The 24506-nt window shown below is 41.7% G+C and overlaps 1 protein-coding gene across 6 annotated transcripts in view; it reads right to left on the reverse strand.

Moving 5' to 3' along the window:
• SEMA4D (semaphorin 4D) overlaps positions 1-23545 on the reverse strand; it is a 143619-nt gene extending 120074 nt beyond the window's left edge. For 2 of the 6 annotated variants that reach the window (XM_042455768.1, XM_042455766.1), the window contains exons 1-2: positions 23086-23545; positions 923-962 (exon numbers count right to left, since the gene is read on the reverse strand). The gene's annotated coding sequence lies outside the window, so the exon portion shown is untranslated. Of the gene's footprint in view, positions 1-922; positions 963-6600; positions 6678-23085 lie in introns of all 6 variants that reach the window. The other 4 variants (XM_042455767.1, XM_042455761.1, XM_042455763.1 and 1 more) reach the window with 3 other exon arrangements.
• Positions 23546-24506: the final 961 nt, after the last annotated feature.

The following is a 24506-nucleotide window of genomic DNA, read 5'->3' on the forward strand; positions in this document are numbered from 1 at the left end:
TGTGTGCCTTCAAGTCATTTCTGATTTATGGAGATCCTAAGCAAGCTCCACTGTGTTCAGTGAAGCTTACTCTCATGTAACTGTGTGCAGCCTTGCAGCAATAACTGGTTAAGAACTATTACACATCATCAGATACAGAGAAAGTATTAAGTTAGAAATGCAAATCAAATATTTTAAAAGAAATCACACCTGGACTACTGGGCTGCACCTAATTTTGTTATATCTGATTTGTATTTGGCTGCCTGCTTCCTAGGCCTACTCTGAAAGAAGAATTATTTCTTACAATCTCTATGCTCCAGAAGCTTTATGCAAATACAAGTGCTTTCCTAGTCTCTTGCGCAGTAAAATGCTGTTAGGTCCCACACAGTTCTTTGCCACAGCAAAGCAATCTGATGCAAGAGTTTGAAGCAAAAGCCTTCCAGACAACAGTGAGAGATTTGCTGTCAAGTGGAAAGTCCTCTGAGAAAAGAATGACTGCATTCCAAAGCGTGATGCATTTTAAATCTCATGCAGCCTAAACTGGATTTAGGATCAATATGACTTTTACACAAATCAAATCTAATACAAAGGAGGAAGGGCAAACATACAATGAGACTGTTATAACAATAGGAACAAGCTACTCAAATTATTATGTGAGATCTAGTAAAGCATTTTATATGATTCTATGATTCTATGTAAATCAATAATTTAAAGTTAGCAAAAACAAGCAGAGGTGTGTAAACTAAACACTGCCAAATCCAAAGAACATTTACTAAAGAGAGAAAATCCATGACATCATCTTTCCTAAAGCAATCCATCTGAGGCAACAGCTTAATGGCCTGATCACTATGAGTATTTTCTCAAAAGCAAGTCCTCTTGTGTCTTAATGCATAAAGCAATAATGCATAGACCTTCTATCCAAATAGTATACTAGGTAACTCACCATATAGATCAGACGACTCTTTATGGGACTCAGTGTATTCCTGTATAGGAAAAAAAAAGAATTTAAATGATCATATCAGTTTCCCCCTTCCTGAATTCCCTATCACCATTACCATCTTTCTGGCTGAAAATGATTCCATGGGACTCCCAATGGAAAGTGTCAGTGTCAGGCCCAAATCACTTGCAGGAAAGGTGAGTGATGGGAAGCACTTACACCTTTTCCCTTGGGTAGACACACACTCACTCAGGCACATGGAACTACGTGCCTAGAATTCAAATGAATGCCTCACAGCAATATTCCCCTCTAAGAATGGAACTGACAGGGCAGCAACCAAAGACCGAAAATCCTGCATTTTGTTCCTAATACTGCTGACCATTTTAAGCTAGTTATTAATGATTGTTCAAATCCATGCTAACATACATAAATGCATACACAAATATAGAGTAAAAACTGGTCTGCAGCACAGCAAACAGCAGCTATACTTCCTATCTTGTTAATACACTGCTCTCATGCATGCATGATGAAATCTGTATAAGATTCTGGAGAACATGTCAACTACATTATCTTATAGGTAAATATTTAATATTCATACTCACATAATGTAGTAAATATAGGAAAGCAACACCACTTAAACATTAGGAAACAGTGTGAAAAATATATTGCAAATACCTGTGCTCCCGTATCTGATTTTTTTTTTTGCATGACCTTTGTGCAGTGTTGAATATTTCAAATAAGACTAGTACTGCATTTCTGCACAGTCCATAATGAAGAGTTCTGCTTAGTGCTCTTAATAAACTGCTATTACAGATGACAAATTATCTTGAGTTCTTTATCATGACTACTAATGTGAAATAACTGCAAACTACATGAAGTCCATGTTTTATGGAGAAAATCTGGTTCTAGAGTTTCAGATTTCTGATAGATTGAACACTGTTAATTCTTTAACTTTGGTCCAAAACACACTGCAGAAATAGTCCAGTTTGAGGCCACTTTAACTGCTCTGGCTCTATGCTAGGGAATTCTGGAAACTGTAGTTTTGTGAAATATTTAGTCTTCTCTGTAGAGAGCTTATGTGCTACAGTAAACTACAATTCCCAGGATCCTCTAGCACTGAGCCAAGGCAATTAAAACGGTTTCAAACTAGATTCTTTCTGCAGTGTATTTTGGACTTATGGTTACAAAATCAAGACAGTGCAGACTGATAGGCTTCATCCCTTCTCCCACAAATATATACTCTCCCTCTCTTTCCTTGCCAGGGTTGAACATGATTTAGCTTTTTAAACAGAGTATGAAACTAAGGTTTCACATTAGTCATTAAAGCTGGCTAGCACTGCCAATTTGAATTGTGTACACCAAACACTGCATTCTGTTTATTACAGCAAGAGAAAATATGGGAGCATTAAGACAGGAACTTTTTAGAGACTGTCAGAGAAGTGAGATTTTCCATGTCGTGTCCACACTGGGCATAACATTCCTCAAAATATTCTTCTGCTGACTTTCATACCAGGTTTTTGTAAAGTTATCTGTGATGTGGATTTGATTAGATCTACTGGGTGACCTTGAGAAAGTCACAAACTCTCATCCTCAGAAGATGGCAATGGCAAACCCCTTCTGAAGCAATTTGTTAGGAGAGACCCATGATAGGCTTGCTTTATGGTCACCATAAGCCAAAAACTACTTGAAGGTGCACACAACAACAACTTTGGATAATACAAGACAGTGGATGTCACTGTCTTCATAGAAGCTTTCCCATAAGTATGCGTTTGGCCACTTTGGGAACAGAGTCCTGAATTAGATAATCCTTTAATCTGCACCAGCATGGCTCTTAGGTTCATATGAAAACTACTTAATTTTTGCTATAGCTGAGCATTTGACTGAAATTGTTTACTGAAATTATTTACTGAAATGCATCCATTCCCCCCCCTTAACTAGGTGATGCACTCAAAAATAAGCTAATTTCATTTAAAATTATGCTTGTAAATTACAAAGACTGACCATCATCAGAAAGAGAAAAAAGAAAGAATGTGTCTTATTAAATGCAACACATTCTGAAAAAATTCAAATGATGAAGATTTATTTTACCAGTAAACATCTAACAGTAAAAAGTGCAGGATAAAGACCATGTCCTATCAGCATTGACAACAAGCAAACATGAAAGGGTGAAACTAAAAGACACAAGTGTCACCCCAAAATCTAAGAGGATCACATGTGTCAGTTTCTTTTGGCTTAGTTTCTGGTAATACATTTAAATACGCCCTCTCCCTTGGGAGGGCAAGCTGGGTGAGCAATCAGCCAGGAGGCAAGAGGGGCTTTCCCAGGCCTTCTGTACAGCCCAGATGGGGAGTCTCAGCATGCTGTATTAGGCCTAGGCTGTGTAATAGAGCTTCCCTTGACCTTGCAGCATCTGACTAGGACTGAGAAGATGAAGGTTCCCTCAGACAGAAAGGCTCACTCAAAAAGACTGGACCAGTCACTGACTCTCAGCCTCACCTATATCACCAAGCTGTTGGCAAGATGAAATGAAGATGTGTTCTTTGAGAGAACAAAATATATAATAAAATAAACAATTCATTACTTTAAAAAAAACAAATTTAATGTAATTTTCTGTTAAACACTTATCCCATTTCTAGAAAATTGTTTTTTTTTTGTAATTAGCATATTTACCAAGCCAACTAATGATAATTCTCATAATGTGCTTTCAAAAATATCTGACCAGTCAAGTAGCTAATTTTTAAAAGCTGGACAAACAGAATGCCCAGACCCAAAGTAACCTGCTTTTCTCACTTCTGTGGCCTCCCTTTCTTCTCTTGTCTAGCTCTTTCATGAAGTACTATACCCATCACTGAAACAGGATTTTGAGTACTTGAATTTCAGGCTTTAGTTGTTTTGTCTGCCTGCCAAAGAGCTAAGTAGAGCATTACGGTCAAAGTCCAGAGAGGCTCTATATAACAAAGATTTAAGTAGAAGTAATTATATTTGATGTATACATACTTTGGGTTTAGACCCAAAAACACAAAAATGAGTAATTTAATTCTAATGAGAAATGCTGTTTGTTGCACCAATGAAAGCAAACAAACAACAAAGCCTCTTTCCTTCTCAGCTGAAATCTCTGTGTCTCAGTTCCATACTCAAATCATTGGCACATTGACAATGAAACAGTGGATCAAGAACTAGATTCTCAGCACTGGCACAGGGAACAGGGAAAGCTGTTGAACATGGGGAAAGGCCTCTTAAGTCTGGGAAAACCAACCTGTGGCATGCTTGAAAGGGATGAAAATGTCCATGGGTGCAGCCTACCCAAGCAATGAAGCTCAACCTATCTCATTTAACATTTGAAAAACTGAGGCTCTTGACTGATCTTCCTCACTAGTTCTGAAACACAAAGTCCCTTCACATTCATAGCCAAGCTGCTGCAGGGTACAGGAGCCACAGTATGAAACATGGGCTAGTTGTGAGCAGATGGTGTTGCTGAGTTCAGGAGAACAACAAATCAAGAAAAGGAAAAGGCTATCATTATGTGTGATCATTCCTGGTTCCTTGATGTGGGTCAGAATCCTGTTGATGTCTTCCATTTGGCTAAGTTCCCCTACAGAAGCAGTTGAACATTTTTCTCCAATGCAACATCTCAAAGTTGAAGAAGCAGAGTTGCACACAGTTGCCATCATGCATGTACATGGTCATGATCATATATGCTTGTGCATGTGGATGCACATATACATTCAATTGTATATTTGGGTGTACATTCAGTTGTGCAACTCTGCCATTCAGGACAATAGTTGCATTGAATAATCTCCATAAAGGTGTATAACCTGAACCATGATATTATGTTTGTCTTGACATAGAAATACGCATATATATGTTTGGGTTTGAAATACTTTCTTATCAATATCTTCATTGCTCAGAGCTAACTTATACATATACTAAAATCACAATTAAATTGAATGGTTTTGTACAGAAGCAAGTGCTTGGCGGTGGCAGCATTTTAGATAACATTTTTCCATAAAGCAATAAAAATAACTGGCATTGTATTGCATAGGATATCAGCCAAGCCAGCAAAGGAAGAGGACAGGCCATGCTTCCAAAGGGATGCAAAGCTAATAAAGAACATAAAGCATTCACTTTTTTCTGAGGGTTTCCCCCAACCATTTCCTGCAGAAAGTTTTAGTACAGGGAAAGTGTTACAAAACGTCTCTCAGGAGTACTTAAGATAAGAGCATGTATTGTTTGATGACACATAAAAGTGTTTTAAAATAATCTGGGGGGGGGAGGGGGAGAGGTATAACACAATCCACTTTTCCTCAACAAACCACATACAGAAACTGAGACGTAAACAACAAACAGAACCTAGGCATGCCAACTGTAAAATGACATACCAGGGTTTAGTTATGGGAGGGAAAAACTAAGACATTGCCCCCCCCATAAAAAATTTTCCCCCCCCAAAATGAATTTTTCCTTCAGTCTCCAGATTTCTAACATTTGAGAAAGTGAGACACTGAATCATCATTCACAACTAGTATGCTTATATTTGCTGTGTTCACATTTCCTTATTAACAGTTAGGTGCAACTTTTCTTTAGATGCCTAATCTGTATGTATTTCCAAAGACACAAATGAAGTTTTAAATTACTGCAATGTTAGAAATTTAGGGACTGAAAGAAAATTTCATGGGTGGGAGGCAATGCTCACATTCTGCCCTGTTCTCCAAACGTGGCCTCTTTGTGCTATAGCCAGATTTGTATGACTATAACAATAAACATCACTATATGAAAGAATCCCAGAGCCAGGCCATTAAGAGGCCAGCAACTGTGAAGTCATTAGTATGCATATTTATTTATTTAAAATGGTAGCCAGCCTTCTGACCCATACAATCCACTTCCACTTTACCATGAAAATTACAACCAAAATAGTAAGAATCCAAAAGCTGAAAAAGTTCCAGTAAAACCAATTATACATTACATTGAAAACAAAAATTCAACCAAGGGGTAAAGATCCTTAATACTGTATCTGAATATCAAAAGAAAAGAGGCTCTCCCTAGACCACTCTGCAGAACTTATTCTGGCTCCAGGGTCAACTCAGCATGGCATCCTTCTGTAGGTCGCCAAAATGAGTACCCAGCTTGTCAGAGGCAATTAGCTTACTGGGGGGGGGGGAGGAAATTAGCTTACACTTTGTAAACTGCTTAGGGAGTGCTTAAGTGCACTGATAAGCAGTATAGAAATGTACTTGCTATTGCTATTCCACAATCTGGATGCCCCAACCAACCAACCAAATCAATCAATAAATAAAACCATTCTTGTATTCCCATTAACTACACCTTTGAGAGTAATGGTAAATGGATCAAGGTGTCAGCTGCTAAGTAAGGGCCCATACAGACAAGCCAAAATAAAGTGGCTTCAGGTCAATTTGGAGATATGCTGCTTAAATGATGCATGCATCCTAAGAGTCCCGAAGCCGCGCCAAAGCCACGCTCCAATCCTATCTTCTCAGGGTTAACATTATTCAGTTAATCAGGATAAAGCAATTGCAGTCTGTTCCACGGAGCAAAAAATAAAATAAAACCAACAACATTCAATACAGTTTCCAGGATGCATAAGTTAACCATAACTTAATCTAAATAAAGTTTTCATTCTGCTAACACAGGGGCCAGTAGTTCTCATGTTTGGGAGACACATTGATTACCTGTTGTAAATAGAGTAGGAGTCCCACTGAAAGCGCAGGTACACAGCTTGTGGGTACTCCTTGATCCATCTTTGTCACTGAAAAAAATCAACAAATCTTGGTGCTGAGGCGTGCCTTTTACCAGCTTTTACTTATACACCAGTTATTCCTGTTTCTGGAACAGTAATACACTGACTTCAATAGTCTATGCACTGTAGCCTTGAAACTGGATTACTGCAGTAAATGTTACATGGGACTAAACTGGAAGCAGTAGCTGGCAAGATACAAGGTTCTTGTGTTGGCTTACCAAATACCATGGGCTTCTGATGACTTAGGGATTGTCTTGCCCCTTGATGTTCCCATTCAGTAATTAAGGTCATCACAAGCAACATGCTCTCTTGGAGCCTTATTGCACAAGAAAACAAAGCAAAAACAGATCCAGAAAGCAGCGGCTTTTTACGTGCCTTATTAAATGCCTTATCGCATAACATCAAAGTGCTTTAGTTCTCTTCCCCCTGTCTCCTAGTTGTAAAAGCACTTCTTTTTTGCTAGCTGGAAAAATTAGTTCAACAAAACACACACTTTTATAACCATTTCCCATAGGAAGAAAACTGAAGTGCTGACATCATGCTGTAAGATACAAAAAAGCCACTACTCTCTGGCTCCATTTCCGTTTTGTTTACTTGTGCAATAATGGTCTTGGTCAGAACCAACTATCATCAGGACCCAAGCCTTTATTGCAGTTTCTAAAATTCTTCATCTATCAAAATTAGGCAAGTTATTTCAATTGCACAGTATAGGTATCTACTGGAGGGTTTTTGTTCCCACAGAGTTGTTCTGGCATTCAAATGAATTCTGAACAATTTCAGTATGATATCAACAAGCAGAAGCTCTTGCAACGTATCTCCTCCACTTTTAACAAGTACTGCAGATTGTTGTCAACTCTATATCTACTAGTTTCCTGTGGGTTCTTTTCCATTATTTTTAAGGAAAGGGACTGATAATATCCAATAAAAGGGATACAGAAAAGAGGCAGTCTCAGAGTATTGAAAAAGATGGTTTTATTCTTAAAAACAGCCCACCACATTTCAGCCTAGAAATGTTTAATGGCCTTCTTTGGCAGATACTAAAGAATCTAAGAAAGAAAAAAGACAACTTACATTATGCATAGATTTTTTTTAAAATTGGAGACATTTTACACGCAACTTGATACAAGAAGTATGTACAGTCTCCCCTCCTTTTTCATGGGGGATCCGTTCTGGACCCCTTGCGAAAACAGAGTTTCGCGTATTATCAAACCCCATTGGCTTAGATATAAGCACGGGGGGGGGGGGACCTTGAGCACGCACCCCATTCATTCCCCCTCTGTTCATCCCTTGCACATAAGTGAGGGACACAAGTCTGAAGACTGTAAGAACGGAGGGAGGACTGTAATTGATAATGCAAACTGTAACTTGCCTCTTGTTATAATTTTTGTTGTTTATGTATTGTCCCTTTTCTTTCTTTTATCTTTTAACAGCCTCTGAAGAAGGCCATTAAATATTTCTAGGTTGAAACACATTGGGCTATTTTTAAGAATAAAAATCACCTTTTTCAACACCTTGAGACTTTGATGGCATCTGCACTGCAGAAATAATCCAGGTTGGCACCACTTTGTTGTGGCACTAGTCAGAGCCCTCTGACAAAGAAGAAATGTCTCAAAACTATAAATCCCAGAATTCCATAACATTGAGGCATGGCAGTTAAAGTTGCATCAACCTGGATTATTTCTGCACTGCAGATGCTGCCTATACGTCCTATCTACATCCCCCTATTAAAAACCAAAACCAAAGAACTACATCTGTAAATCCCACAGTCTCAAGGACCATTTGTCCCATCTGTGGGAGCCCTTTGTTGTTCTTGTGTTATTCCTTTTTTGCTTGGTAGTTTTTTTGCTGAATAGCTTTTATTGACTGACATTTGTATCTGGAATTTGTTATACATCAGTTTGATATATCCTGTATAAGTAGTAGAGTTAACTATACACAAACAAACAAAGCATTTCCTGAAGCATTCAAAATATCATCACTATATTTAATAGGTGGCTTCTTCTTCATAAGATCAGAATGTGCCTTACACCAAATCCATCTACTTTCATTGGCTCTAAAGGTTCTCACACTAAGGCCACTTATTAATTTACCATTTGGGGATGCCAAAGAAAGTACCTGGGACCCTTCGCCATGTAAATCATGTGCCTTCCTACTGAACTATGAGCCCTTAGAAATCCCTGCCTCAGTATCTGAATCCTAAATACTTCTTCAAAGTTGCTAAGCATGTGAGACACCGACTCTGGGCTAGATTTATCTCAAAATAGTGCAGCCCTTCTTCTCCCTCTTTTCATGTTAGGCTTATAATAACTCTGTGATAAACTTTAGACTGACCACTTGAGTAAGTCATAATGATAAGGGTTCCTCCTTGTCTCTTTAAAAAGCCAGTACTCTTATCAATGCTACAACTCAAAAAGATCTCATTCTGACTGGGCAGTTTTGAATTAGGGTTTCAGATCAAGCACACCAAGAAAAATAAAACAAATGTCAGCAAGTGAAAAGACAACAACAGAGTGAAACAAAACTTAAAGGATTTTTCGGAGAAAGGCTAGCTCCATGTTGAAAATCATTTAGCAGCGTTTGTGAGTGTGTATTTTAATTTCTTCATATTCCCCTGGACAGGCACATATTTGATACATTAATCACTATTTTGGTCTAGTCTTTTAATCTCTGTGTAAAACTGGCATTTTCATAGTTCATGACAATACGACGTATGCACAAATGTTTCTTCACCTCTGACTTTAATAACAACCGATGGTGGCTTTGTGCTAGTGCAGGGGTAGCAATCACGCCACTCTCCATGGACTACATCTCCCAGCAGCCCTAACCACTAAAGGATGCTGGAAGTTACAGTCCAGCCACACATGGAAGGCTGCATGGTTTACACACTTTCTAACAGGAAAAACTGTCATTTTCCCCCTCACTCCTCTATAGCAGTCATCTTTTTTATTGTTCCAAGAGATCACACAATTATCAATAGTAACTTGGCTGGCAGGCTTCAGTGAGCAGAGGCGTTTACCAAGAATTGAGTTTCTCATCTTAGACAAGCATCAGCATTTTAATTTAGCAGAAAATCACTTCTGGATACAACAGAAAAATGTCAATCTTAATTTTAAAGAAATAGAGTAAAACACCAAACTCCAACTTGACATTTTTATCTTTGGGGACAATATTATTTTAATATTTTTTTTAAAAAATTCTGATAAGAATATGCAACAAGTGATTACAGAAATCGTTATGACCAACAGAGTAATCTATCACCATAAGTTCATCGCAAGCTATGACCAAAAGGACCTAGGGCAAGAGATAGTCATAGAAGAAGAAATGCATTTCACTATGAAGTTCATCAGATGTCTTACTTTCTGCTCTGCTCCCGTCACCCCAACGTCACCCATCTGCGACAGGAGCCACCTGGTGGGATCGCAGATGGCGCTTTTAAAGGGGAATTCTTCCATCATGGAGCGGTTCCATCATAAGGTTGTATAGGGCCCGTTTTAATAACTTGTAATTCATTAATAAAAGGGCCTTTTTAAAACACTACGATAAAAGCTTCCATGACAAAAACGGAACGTTCCCCTTTAAAAGTGCCATCTGCAATCCCACCAGGAGGCTCCTGTCACAGATCGGTGACGCTGGGATGACGGGAGCAGGCAGAAGATAAGGTGTCTAATAAACTCTTATGTACAAGGAAGAAAGGAAAAATATTCTAAGAATATTTTAAGGGTCCATTTTTATTTTAATAATATTCATACTTAATTGATTCATTAGGAGGGCAGTAACACACACACACACACACACACACACACACAGAGCTCCGGAAAATGTCCGTAGGAGCCATGAAATGTCTGAGGAGCCATGAGACTGGAATACCTCCATTCTATGATTCTATGATACGGATCTCCAGTACACAGCCTAAATACCTAAGCAGTGATGGTGACATTTTAGAGACTGAGTGCCCAAACACAGTGCCATTTCTGCACCAGGTATACCTACTGCCGAAGGGGGAATTTCCATGGAGAGGGACTTCTGGCTTCTGGGGGAGAACCTCTGGGGGTGGGACTTCCAGGGGAAAACCCAAGGCACACTCTCTCAGCCTAGCAATAGCAACCCCCCTTACAAAACTTGCCAGAAGAAAACCCATGATAGTTTCACCTTAGTGTCGCATAAGTCAGACGACTTGAAGGCACCACACACACAAGTCACGCTCTCTCAGGGAGGCAATGATGAAGCTCATGACAGTTTCATTTTAGGGTCACAAGGAATGACTTGAAGGCACGTCCACAACCAAGGCCCATTCTCTCAGCCTGAGGCTAGCAATAGCAAAGCCCCCTCTGACGAAACTTACCTAGAATCTCCATGACCATACTCAGAAATGACTTGAAAGCACCACACACTCAAGTCCGCTCTCTCAGCCTCAGGGATGGCAAGGGCAACCCCACCTGCTCCTTCTCCCACCTCATGTCTTTAATTAGCTCTCGGGCCAGTTAAAGACATGGACGGGGGCGGCGGGAGAAAAATCATGCGCCTGCTCCTTCCCTTGCCCTCCTGCCTTTAACTGGCTTCGAGAAGAAATCTCTGCATGACAGAGAGGGCACATACAACCATAGGTTTGCGACCATGCCCTAAAGACACCTTTAGGGCGGAAACTTCTGATTTTGGAACTAAGCAAGATTGGCCCTGGTTGATACTTGGATGAGAGGCTGCCAACAAATACTTAATACTGTAGGCCATATTTTTTAAAAAGAACTGGCAAAACCACTGATGAATATTCCTTGCCTAAGATAACCCTATGAAATGCTTGGGGTCATCATAAATCAACAGGCCACATGAAGCCACACACACGTATACATACATACACACAGCAACATGGAAACTGGGTTACCCTGCACAAGTCACACCACTCAACCTTAGAGAAGGAAATAGCAACTCCCTTCGGAAAAATTATTGCCAAGAGATTGTCATATTTTATTTTACTGTTGTCAACCGCCCGGATTGGTTTGCCAGAGGGCGGTATACAATAATAATATAATATATAATAATATAAAATATATATCCCATAAATTGGAAAGAACTTAAAGGTGCAACACAACAATGGCACATTATTAATTTTTGAACTGATTGATGTTACTGCATGGGCAACTGAGACTCTGGATAGAGGGCAAGACATAAATATTTCATTAATAAATAAATAAATACACTCATCAGTTAGCCACATATTCCTTATCCACAGATTCAACCATGCATGGATTGAAAACTGCTAAAATATATATACATTCCAAAAACCAAACTTTGATCTTGCCATTTATACAAAGGACACCATTTACTTTACAGTATTTGATGGGACCACACTGTATCTACACTCAGACTTGCCTGCCAGCTGCTAGATTACTGAGTGGCATACCAGAGAAAGACATGGCAATATAGTAGTAAGTAGGACACAGGGAGTGCAGTCCACATTGGGTGAAACCCCATGAGGTGGCACCGTTGGACCCTCCTCCTGCCACTGTGCCCCTGAGGCTTGCCACGGAGGCCTCTTTATGTGGAGACCTCTGCCACCACAGCAAAGGAATAGGCCAAGCAACCCCCTCCTGGCTTGCTGTGGCAGCCTCCTCACAAGGCCTCTACCATCATAGCAAAGGACTGGGCCAAACAACCCTCTCCCAGCTTAAGGCCTAACTCTGCCACAGCAAAGAACAACCCTAGCGACCATCTCCTGGCTTGCAGCAGAACACATCCTCATGAGGAGACCTCTGCCACTTGCAACAAAGGAGAGGGCCAGCATGCCTTTTCAGCTGCTGCCCATCCCTGCAGCACACACACACAACACCATTGATACCAGGAGGTGGGACACAATTTGGGAGACTAATTCTGGCTCTGGAAGGAAGGGAGGTGCCATTCCAGACTCAGAGGAGTGAAAATGTCAAATAACTGCCGAGTTTGGTGAATGCAATCTTACAAATAATCTCAACTGTCATCACACCACATATAACATGACAATAATTAAATACTCCATTATGTACAGAAGTGCTTATTTTTTTTTAAAAAAATAATTTTTTTGGCTGCAACTAGTCATATCTTAAGAAACACAGGTTTGGTTAGGTTTTTTTAAGTGAAGAAAAGTATTCAAAAAGACAGGACAACCATTAATGTTTTAACTGTCAGTATCTCTGTGACTGTGAGAGTGTTTTCAAACTACTCTGCACTGGAGTGGTTCTGGATATTTCTTCAAATTCCCGTAGAATCAAAATCAGTTATATTCAGGCAAGAGAACTGCTATTGGAGAACGTGAAGGATCATTCTAATTATTTGAATAAGTAATTCTAGCCCATCTGGAACAAAACAGGCATCATGTCATGGTTGGCACTACGAGTTCTTATCCAGAATTTATCTACCTTTAAGACATTCTGAAGTACATTGTGAAATAGTTTTAAAAACACTTTGCATGCCCTGAAAACAAATGCAAGGAATGCAGTGAAAGCACATTCAAACTTTCTCCCCATGTTAAATTAGATATGGTCCAATTCATTAAAGGCATCAGATTGGGATGGGCTGTTTAAAATGTGTTTTTAGAGTGAACTGCAACTGCTAGCAAAAGTCACTTCCCAACAATCTAAACAAAATAAACCACAACAGAGGTGCTCACCTGACATTTTTAGTTCCAACAGGATGTGACAGAGCAGCATCTGCTAAAACAGTGACCCAAAATAACTACGCTGCAAGCCCTGGAGGAAACTTGATCACATGTATCATGTAGAGTAGTACTGTCCAATTATCATTTGATGCTACTTAAATACTTCACTAAAGTCTCTAAACATTGACTATGAAAGCCAGAACTGAAGTCAGTCTTTCTCATTTCAAAATAAAAACAAATCTCACAGTAAAAAAAGAAAAAAACATTTAACTGTATTTGCACAAACACTGGTGACCACTGGTGAGGGTCACTAGATGCAGGTTCAGACTTCTTCTTTGAGAGACAGTGGGGAAAACCTTAACAGGTGACTGGGTGCCTTAGCCGTTTAGACATTATAAACATGGAAAGTACTTGCTACTAATGGGGAAAAGATGTAGTATTATTATTATTAAACTTATTTATATAGCGCTGTAAATTTACACACAGCGTACATAAAATCATTAATTAGACGGTTCCCGCCTCCATGCTTACAATCTAAGAAGACACGACACAAAAGGAGAAGGGGAATGGTTAGGGGAAGGGTTAGGTCCAGCATTCTTCCTCCTCTGAGGCCGGACCATGGCGATGGACAGATGGAGGGATCTGTATCTTAAGGACAGGACTGATGGCTTTGCCCACCCTCTCTCCCCCTCAGAGGCCAGGATGGAGTTGGATCTTTGGGGAGGGCGCCGTTCCTTTAAGGGAGGCCTGATGGGAGTGGCCGACCTTTCTCTCCCCCTGAGAGACCAAGATGGAGTTGGATACCTTTGGGGAGGGCGCAGTTCTTCTCTCCCCCTCAGAGTCCAAGATGGAGTGGATACCTTTGGGAGGGCGCAGTTCTGTCTCTCCCCCCGTCCAAGTGGAGGGGAACCGGAGGGCGCAGTTTCTCTCCCCTAGAGGCCAGATGGAGGTGGATACCTTTGGGGAGGGCGCAGTTCCATCACTACATGGAAGTCACCTGTTGCAGATGTTCTTGTTCAGATTTCTGGCATCAAGAAGTTGGCCTACAGGGATGGGGATCAATCCCCCCACCCCCGTAACACAGCATCCACTTGTTTTTTGTGTGTGTGTGTGGTTGTGTGTGTGTGCCTTCAAGTAATTTCTGCTATATGTGACCCTAAAGCAAACCTATCATGGGTTTTTCTTGGCATGATTTGTCCACAGGGACAAAGTGAGAGAGCCATGGCTTGCCTAAGGTCACCAGTGGGTTGCCATGCCCAAGCAGGGATTCAAATCCTAAACTCCAGAGTCATAGTCCAATGTTCAACCACTGACATACTGGCTCACGCACCCATTCATCCACATTCATCATTTTTCCCAGGTGCTATGGCCAAATTGGTGACTAATGGCATTTTCAGGTATTTTCTTGTAGTTTCAGGCTAAATTGTCTCCCCCCCCCCCAAACACACTTTTAATAAAATTGGATCTTGGGAACCACAAATTAAGACCTTGGACCTTGTTGCTGACATACCAAGTTTCTCCAGGCTGACTGGATGATGATCTAAAGTTCCCTCCCCCCACTCTATGTGCACAAACATTTGACCATCAAGGTTTTGTGAGAACTCATAGAATCATAGAGTTGGAAGAACCACAAGGCCATCAAGTCCACCAGCAGGAAATCTCAATCAAAGCATTCCTGACAGATGCCATCCAGCCTCTGCATAAGACCTCCAAAGAAAGAGACTCCACCACACTCCGAGGGAGTGTGTTCCACTGTTGAACAGCCCTACTGTCAGGAAGTTCCTCCTAATGTTGAGGTGGAATCTCTTTTCCTGCAGCTGCATCCATTGCTCTGGGTCCCGGAGCAGCAGAAAACAAGCTTGCTCCCTCCTCAATATGACAATCCTCAAATATTAAACAGGGCTATCATATCACCTCTCAACCTTCTTTTCTCCAGCAAACATCCCACAGCTCCCTAATGTTTCTCATAGGACATGGTTTCCAGACCCTCACCATTTTAGTCACCTCCTTTGGACACACTCCAGTTTCTCAATGTCCTTTTGGAATTGTGGTGCCCAGAACTGGACACGATATTCCAGGTGGGGCCGGACCAAAGCAGATATAATGGCACTATACTTCTCTTGATCTGGACACTATACTTTTATTGATGCAGCCTAAAATTGCATGGCTTTTTAGCTGCCGCATCACACTGTTGACGTCATGTTCATTTTGTGGTCTACTTGGACTCCAGACCTTCACATGTAGTTTCATTCAGCCAGGTGTCCCCCATCCTATATCTGCATTTCATTTTTGCCCTAATGCAGTACCTTACATTTCTCCCTGTTGAAGTTCATTTTGTTAGCTTTGGCCCAGCTTTCTAGTCTATTCAGGTCATTTTGAATTTGTCACTGTCCTCTGGGGTTTTAGCTATTCCTCCTAATTTGGTGTCATCTGCAAATTTGATAGGTGTGCCCCCAATTCTGTCATCCAAGTCATGGATAAAGATGTGAAAAACACAAACAATGAACAACAAACTTTCAGATCCTATGCTCTCTATGCTTTATATTCTAGACAACTCCACCATCCAGAAAAACACACATAAAACACTCCCAGACCTCACAGGTATTACAAAAATTAGAGATGGCTTTTTCCCTCCCACAATTACCTAAGGCATACGGAAATCCATGTTGACCCTTCCTCCATAGGCCTTAAACCACCACAGTACACCAGGGACACATGGAGTATCTACTTACCTCCCCCCCCCAAAAAAAAACCCACTCTCCTGCACAACATCGGGAAGGAAACTAAAAAATCAATTGCTTCAGCTTCCGTAGGTTCTAGAAAAGCAGGTGAGCAGTGTGGTTGAAACCACTGCTAGTGTTGTCAAACAGGTGCACCAAGCAAAATGTCCTGTGCTTAGGTAAGTGTTATGTAACTGATCAATGTACAAACATGCAATTAGATGCCCAATATAAAAGCATGAAACTTTACAACTACTAAATCTGTGTCCTGCTTAACAGCTACAAATATAATCAACAGGTAAATCCCTTGCAACTCAGCTGTCAAATTCCTTGGAATGGCTCATACAAGCACTGTGAATGGTTTATGAGGATCACTGTATAGAATGCTGACTGATAACAGTATTTTACTCCAACAATGAACAAGAAGAAAAAGAGGGAAGTTAAAAATAGGACTGTCAATGAAATCCAACTTCTTCATAACGATAATTAACAAACATATAGGCTACTGGGTTATTTATTCTCCTCTTCAAGTTAAATTAAGTAGTTCATGTTAATATTCTTGGACAGAATCATCTGAAAGATATCATCCCAGCAAGTTGAAAGCTGATATTTTAAACACCTCTACTGTCCACAGCTCTACACTAAACATCTTGCTGATGTGGACAACCAACAATAGCCCAACCACTAGGACAAATTTTTGCACCTTTTTAGTCCCCTCCCAACTCCATTTTTGTTCCATCAGCTTGTAAGAGTACCTGTTCTAGCCCACATTTACAACTTGGTTAATACTCTTTGTTACTTAGGGTTCGGTGCTGTTTAAAAATGAGAAGGGGGCGTAGTCTTTTAACTGACCAGCAGTGTCAAGACAGAATGATGAAAAACACCTGCCAATGGAATGGAACACAACATCTTGGGACAACAGCTAAAGAAGTGTCAATGTTGCAACATCTTTTGTCTTACAGAGTATGTTACCATGAAATGAGAGATGAACTGTGGCTATACAATGGAAGAATAGTTTCTTTCAACCATTCAGAGCCAACACCAACTCTATCAGGATAAATGTTTCATTTTCTTCTATTTTGGATACTGTTCTGTTCTAGTGGAAGCACATCCTAATAACCAGGGAAAAATAACAGAGAGCAGATACATTTATTCATCAGATCAGCTCTGCAGCAACAGAGCCAACTACATGCTGGTCATTCTCAAATGACCAAGTACCAAATGGATCCCAAGTATAACATAGCGAGCCCTTGGTATCTGCTAGAGACCCCTCATCAATACCAAAATCTGTGGATGCTCAAGTCCCATTAAATACAATGGTGTAGTAAAATGGTGTTCCTTATATAAAATAGTAAAATCAATACTTCTTTTTTAGAATGTGTGTGTATGTGTATATACACACAAACACATAGTCAAACCATGGATTGTGGAACCAGTGGATAAAGAATCCATGAATATGAAGGGCCGACCTGTAACTCCAAAGACTAACAGAGTGACCAGGAGGGGGAACTGATCAGCTGAATGGAATAAAATTTCCAATTAGCAAATTACTGAGATTTTCCTTTTTGTAAGAGCAATATATTAAGAGTTTGTAGAATTCACCATAAACTGACAGGCAACATGAAGGCACACAGACACACAATGTAAGACAGCCATCTTTTAGATAGAACACTAAACTTAGTATCAGTACAGATAGAATATACATTTTTTTTAAAAAGAGAAAAGTGTACCTTCCATCAAAATTCAGTATCAAGTGCACACTGGATTTTGATGTTTACTGTACAGAAAAACTTTATAACCATAGGTGCAAAATGAAAATAAAATTGGAAAATATTCATAGAAGTAAAATAACAGAGAGCTGCAAGAGAGAACTGCACGTGCCGATCCACAAGTACTCAACAATTGGATTACATAAAGAGAGAATTCTATGCTGGTCTACTGTCAGGTCCACCTGCCACTAAACCTGACAGGAGACATGACTATCCAGAGATGAGAAGTGCTGAATGAAGCAATTTAATCATCAGAGACAGATGCACTGATATATTTCTAGAAGTAAAATATTTCACTATAGGACAAGATGACCAGGATACAGTTTAAAAACCATTTTTCTTTACACATTTTCTACAGCAATTGCTAATTTGCACAGCTCTACAGCAGCCTTCACTGATGCAGGCCAAATGTTTTAGTGCACAATTCCCATTATGCTCAGCCAGCCAGCAAACCACATAGGCAAAGGCTACTTCAGAATGTCAGCTGGTAAACTGGGACCCTCAGCCATGTATGTAAACACTAGTGTGGTGGCCACAAACGATACAGAATCACTTGTAGGTAACCATGTAAAATTCCACATAGGTTCACGAGTACTGAGGCAGAACATAAATTATGCACTCAGTCCCTCTTCTACACATGGTACAGAAACATAATAGGCTACAGCAGCAAGGAGAGAGCTATCTGGACATTATCTGCCAGCCCCAAGAAGGCAAGCAATTTTGCAGGCATCTTTACAAGGCTGCTGACTCTGATCTTATAAATTGATCTTAGAGATTCTTTTTAAACAAGGAAAACGAGATGCATAGAAAGTCAGGTCTCCTTTACTTTTAATAGTAACACAGCAAGGACTGTGGCAACTATAGCATGTTAGACAGAGATGAGAAAAGCAAGACCCATCAAAATTCCTTCTTTTCCACAACCATATATAAATGTATAGGACCCTATCTTTCTTTCAATCTGGCTTACCAAAAGAAAAAAAATATGGATGTACAGAATCAAAACACTGTATCCTCATGTTGGTGGGTAGATTTAAAGATGAACCTTGGATCTGGAGAAACCAAAAAATGTTGGTTTCACATTTATGATTTATTGAAAAGGAGGGAAGCCAAGCCCAGTGCAGCCAAGAACCATCTTGGGTATTCAACTTTGCATCCATTTTTGTCCAATTTGTAATGTATTTCACAGCTTTGACTTCCCCATTGCACATGTAATTAACCTCCACTGTATAATATGGCAAAATCTTATGCACATATCTAATCAGTCACACAGATAAACTTGTCACTTGAACAGGCAATGAGACACATTTTCCACAAATAGTAAAGGACTAGCCACAGGTCAGGCTTTGTACTATTTATTCCGGTTTTTAAAAGGATAATCCAGTAGAGCCTGGGTGCCATGCACCCTCCAAATCCAGTGCCCTATGTAGTTACCACTATATTCTGTCCCTAATTTTGACTCTGATAAGGGAAGTACCATCCAAACAGCTAATAACTAGATTTTAAAAAATAATGATATCAAAGTACCCCAAGAAGGAACCCTCAGTGCAATGCAATGCTACCTGGCAATGCCATGCTATAGTCATCTAGCAGTGGCAATACAAAATACAGGATGTTTTGATAGTCCTCTAAAGTTCAAGCTATCAATTTTTGTCCCCTTCGACGTTCTGGACCTCATCTCTCAGAATCGCCAATCAAAGCTGCCTATGGCTGAGAGTTCTGGGAGCTGAAGTTCAGAGTATCTGGAAAGACAAAGTTGTAAACCACTGTTGCAAAGGTTCTCTTACAGCACAAGCCACATGACAAAAAAACCAAACCAAATAAACCTTTTATCATGCAGTCTTTTTTCTTTAATTGAGGCAAAAAAATACTCAGCAGTATTATTATGCTTTGAGCCACACCCATTGCTGAGAAACAAAACCTCAACATGAAAGCTGCACCACATCTTCAGATTACTGTCCCAAATAATGCCTTCTCTCTATAGCTAGTTAGAGACAAGAAGGACATGCCCACACACCTCATGTCATTGCCCACTTACCTCTCAAACTTTGGTACTACTCCAAAGAGTAAATTTTAAAATCCTTTAAATTAAAAAGATTTTTTAAATTTTTTAAAAATCTTTTTTACATTTTAAATGCTAAGATCATATACATTTACAGACTATAATTTAAGACCAGAGGTAACTCCAAGGAGCACTCTGCAGTTTTATATTTATTTTTTATTTTATTTTTTTAAAAAGCCATCTCGCATATCTCTTACATGTTTACATTGGCAATAACCAAGAACCCAGCTGAGGACAGGCACATGGCTACAACAGGTGCAGTCCACTCCCACTCTACTTCCTTTTCTCCATTCCAAATTCCAAAATACTGTATCTGTGACCTGAAGGCATTCCTTGCCTGAATGTATCTGAGCTCCCAGAGGACATTCCTGACTATCACTCAAAGATTACCTTCTCTCACAGAACAAGATGTACCACACTTCATTGCCCAAGGGAAGCTGTTCTAGGAGGAACAAACAGGACACATAACAGGTCATCAACCTGTCTAACAGTACCATCCCATCCTCCCCCCTTCCAAAATAAGATCTACAGGCTATTAGTACTTCCTCACTATTTTTGCTGAAGAAACCCACAGAATATTGGGTTCTTAAACATTTGTTGTTGTTGTTGTGTGCCTTCAAGTCATTTCCAACTTATGGAGACCTTAAGGCAAATCTATCATGGGGTTTTCTTGGCAAGGTTCAGAGGAACTTTGCCTTCCCAGGGTGGTTAACATTTCTCCTCCCATCCTGTCCCATAGAGGGGTGTGTGTGTGTGTACATAGGCCTTGAAGTTGCCTGCCAATTTATGGTAACCCCATAAATTTCATAGGGCTTTCTTAGGGAAAGAATAGTCCAAGGTAGTTTTGCCAGTTCCTTCTTCTGAAATATAGCCTACACCACCTGGTAATCCTTGGCGATCTCCCCTCCAAGCACTCACCAGGGCTGACCCTGCTTAGCTCCCAAGATCAGCCAGGACCTGGTGCCTAAAGGCAGTGCAACACAGATAAGACAGGTATAAATATAAACATTAACACTGAATGCAAGGCAGTCTCTCCCAACCTGGATTAAATTTTAATTTCCTCTCACAACCTGGATTAAATTTTAATGGTATTGCATCCTTTTCAAGTTCAAGGATCTTTTCTGACAGGCTGTCCCTCCTGCATCTTTCTCACAGAAGTTGGGGGGAAAAGACCAGTCCTTCCCTCCTTGACTGCATCTGCACTGCAGGTCTGTTTTGATCCCACTTTAACCGCCAGGGCTCCATGCTCTGGAATGCAGAGCTCTGGTGCCTCAGCAAACTACCATTCCCAGAATTCCAGAGCATGGAGCCGTGGCGGTTAAAGTGGGACCAAACTGGATTATTTCTGCAGTGCGGATGCAGCCTTTATGCCAAGTCAGGGAAGGCCTTTTAAACATCCAAGAAGAGCCATGTGGAAGGTTGAAAAAGCTTGCCTTAAGCTCTCTCCTTCAACCATGAGAGAGCACCAGTGGGAACCCAGCTCTTTTCCAGTACAGCCTCCACACAAAGGGATTGTGTTGGCCAGATTAAATAAAAGAAGGTGGAGAAGGGCTCCTATGGGGCTGGGAAGGAGATTTCTTTATGTCTCCTCATGGAAGCAGGTGGACATGCCTCTCACACCGGTTGCAGAGGCTTTGGAGACTGCCAAGTGAAAGGCAGGCGGGAGGGCCAGGCAAAGAAGGCATGAAAATCCAAATCCACCGCAGTCCTGCTAAAAGATACACACTATATATATATACACACACACACACACACACACACACACACACACACACCCAGGCCTCCCCACCCCACAACCACAGGGTGACCAGGTGTCCTGCCCACAAAGGAGAGCAAAAATGGAGGGCCAGGACCAAACCCAAAGCTAAAAAAACAAAACACAAAACCCCCCTCCTAGAACTATAGAGCCATGCTTCATCTTAAAGCATGCTGAAAAGGGGGGAATCCTGTGGGCATTTCGGAAGGCGGAAATGGAGGAGGACAGGTGCTGGAGAAGGAAGAGGTGCACAAAGCCCTTGCCATGATGGGGGAGAGAGGGAGAGATGAAGCCTGGCCTCCATCCAAAAGGTTGGGGAAGAAGAAGAAGAGAGACCCACATTTCAGCCTCCTCTGCAGTCTGCTCGCCATTGCAAAGGCTCAGGCTGGAAGCCCCCCAGAAGGCATCGCTCCCTACCCTCCCAGCTTCTCTTTTGGGGCTGCTGCTTCATCCCTTTTTCCTTTCTTTTTGGCAACCCCCCCCCCCCCCCAGTCCCAGCCTCACTTCTGTTCCGAGGCTGATCAGATTGTGCCCCCGAGGCGACTCGGCTCCCCATCTCCCCTTCCTCCTCCTCTCCTCCCGCCTTAGCAACCCAGGCTGGAAAGCCAGCCGAAGCTGGGAGGGGAAGACCAGGAGCCCCCGCCTCCCAAAAGGGAAATGGAGGAACCGGGGACACGTCCTCCTTTCCCAGGACCTGTCCTCCATCCCAACCTGCTGCTCCAGGAGGGACTGCAATCGGTCCTCCATCTTGAGCCGGGCCAAGAAGCATCCATTGAGGCTTCTAGGCAGTGAGGGCTGCTAGCTTTGCATTTGGTCAAGTCCTACATATTTTTCACCAACGTCCTCCATTTTGAGTATAACTAAGGAGCATGCCTTTCTTTACATTTCTAGGAGTGCGTTTAGTTTTGTATTGAAACACGTCCTACATATGTTTTGTCTTCGACAAAAGTATAAGTAAGAAGCATGGCTTTACATTTCTATGACTGCTTTTACCTCACATTTGGTCAGGCCCTACATATATGTTTCCTTCAGCGTCCTCCATTTTGAGGATAAGAAGCATTCACTTGCATTTCTATGACTTACATTTGGTCACGTCCTACATATCTTTTTACTTCCTTTGGAGCCCGACTAAGAAGAAGCCTGCCTTTCCATTGCCATGAGTCTTTGGAGCTTTGGTCGGGTCCTCCATTTCCCCCCCTCCCCTGGAAATGTCCTCCTGAACCTGGATCCGTTTTGGGGGGACCAGAGAGGTCCTCATTCCAGGGGAGGAAATGGAGGACATGGCCAAAATCAACACCCCTACAGAAATCAATCCATGCCTCTGAATCCCGACGTTTCGAAATTCCTCCTCCTGATCCTGGAGCAGGAGGCTGAAATGGAGGGCAGGTCCGGGAAAAGGAGGGCCTGGCCCCCATCCCTTGCAGCAGTACAAAACTGGGTGCATGCGAAGCCCCCCAGCAACCCCCCCCCCCAGGACCCTCCTACCTGCTCTTTGCTGCTGCTCCGCCACTTCTTGTCCTTGGTAAAGAAAGGGAAGAAGGAGGGCTCTGGGGAGAAGGAGCTGGCTCTGCCAACAAGTTGGGGTTGCCCTCGCACTAGTTATGGCGGCCAAGGCGAAGGGGAGGCCAAGCCAGACTCACAACACACACACACCCCACACACACAGAGCCAGAGGCACTCCACGCCTTCCAAAGGGAGGGAAGGGGCTGGCCACTGGCTGGTCTTTTCCAAAGGGGTTTCAAAGAAAGGCTGCTCTGCTTGGAGAAAAGGGAGGCTGGCTGGAGGAGAGGAGGGTGGGCCAAGCCCCAACTGGGGGGTTCCCAGGGGGTCCAGGCCCCTCCGGAGGGAAAGCTCTCCTCCCCTTTTTTGGCTCCCTCCACCGATGGCAACTGCAGATGCAGAAGCCAGCCTCAGCCTTGCTGCCCACCACCAGGCAAAAAAGGGAAACTACACACACAAACACAGAGAGAGAGAGAGAGACACAGAATTGCGCCAGAGCTGTTTATTGTGCCCACGTGGTTGAGGGTGTTGTTGCTGCTCCTCCTGCGAGGCTTTCTGGAAGCAGAAGGGATTAAAAATGCCTTTATGCGTCCACACTGTAGAAATAATCCGTTTCTGACACCACTTTAACTGCCCCAGCTCAAGGCTGTAGGATTCTGGGGATGCTGCTTTGTTGTGGCACCGGCATTCCATAGCATCCAGGCATGGCAGTTAAATTGGTAACATTCAGAGGTAGCCGTGTTGGCCATTTAATAAATACAAACAAAAACTCCATTATTTATACCTTTATCAGCCAACCAAAAGGCACACTATACTTGTTGCAAGCTTTCAGAGCTCCACAGGCTTCTTCTTCATCAGGCAAGATGTTACAAACCAAACAGGCGGGGGGAAAACAATTGTCAAACTGGATTACCAGTACTCAACTATAAATTGACCTCATGTATACATCAGGGGCATGTTTTGGAGCCAAAATTAGGGATTTTGCTATGACCCATGGATAAGTCGAGGGTAAAACCTAGGGGCATATAGCAAAGGATCTAAAGGATGAAGCAAAGCAAAGCCATGTCAAAGAACTTACAAAAACTCCAGCAAGAATAACTCTTTCTGCTCACTCTTAAGGCTGGAGAGATAAGAGAGTTAGAGGGGTTCAGTGCTTCCAGGACAGATTATACTCCTGTTTTTCACCAGGGGATGGTTCCTTCTTTTAAAAAAGGGCTAGATTCAGCACTTACATGGACCTGTGGATAACTCAGGGGGTTTTGGTCAATTTTTTGACCTAAATTTTTAGACTTATACATGAGTATATACAGTATTTCTGCACTGCAGATGCAGCCTCAGTCCCTCCCTCTGTTTGTTCATGCTAAAGAACACAAGGAGAGAACAGAGGGCCTGAATCCCAGTTTTGG

Source organism: Sceloporus undulatus, chromosome 2 (genome assembly GCF_019175285.1).
Source record: "Sceloporus undulatus isolate JIND9_A2432 ecotype Alabama chromosome 2, SceUnd_v1.1, whole genome shotgun sequence".
Classification (NCBI taxonomy): Eukaryota; Metazoa; Chordata; class Lepidosauria; order Squamata; family Phrynosomatidae; genus Sceloporus; species Sceloporus undulatus.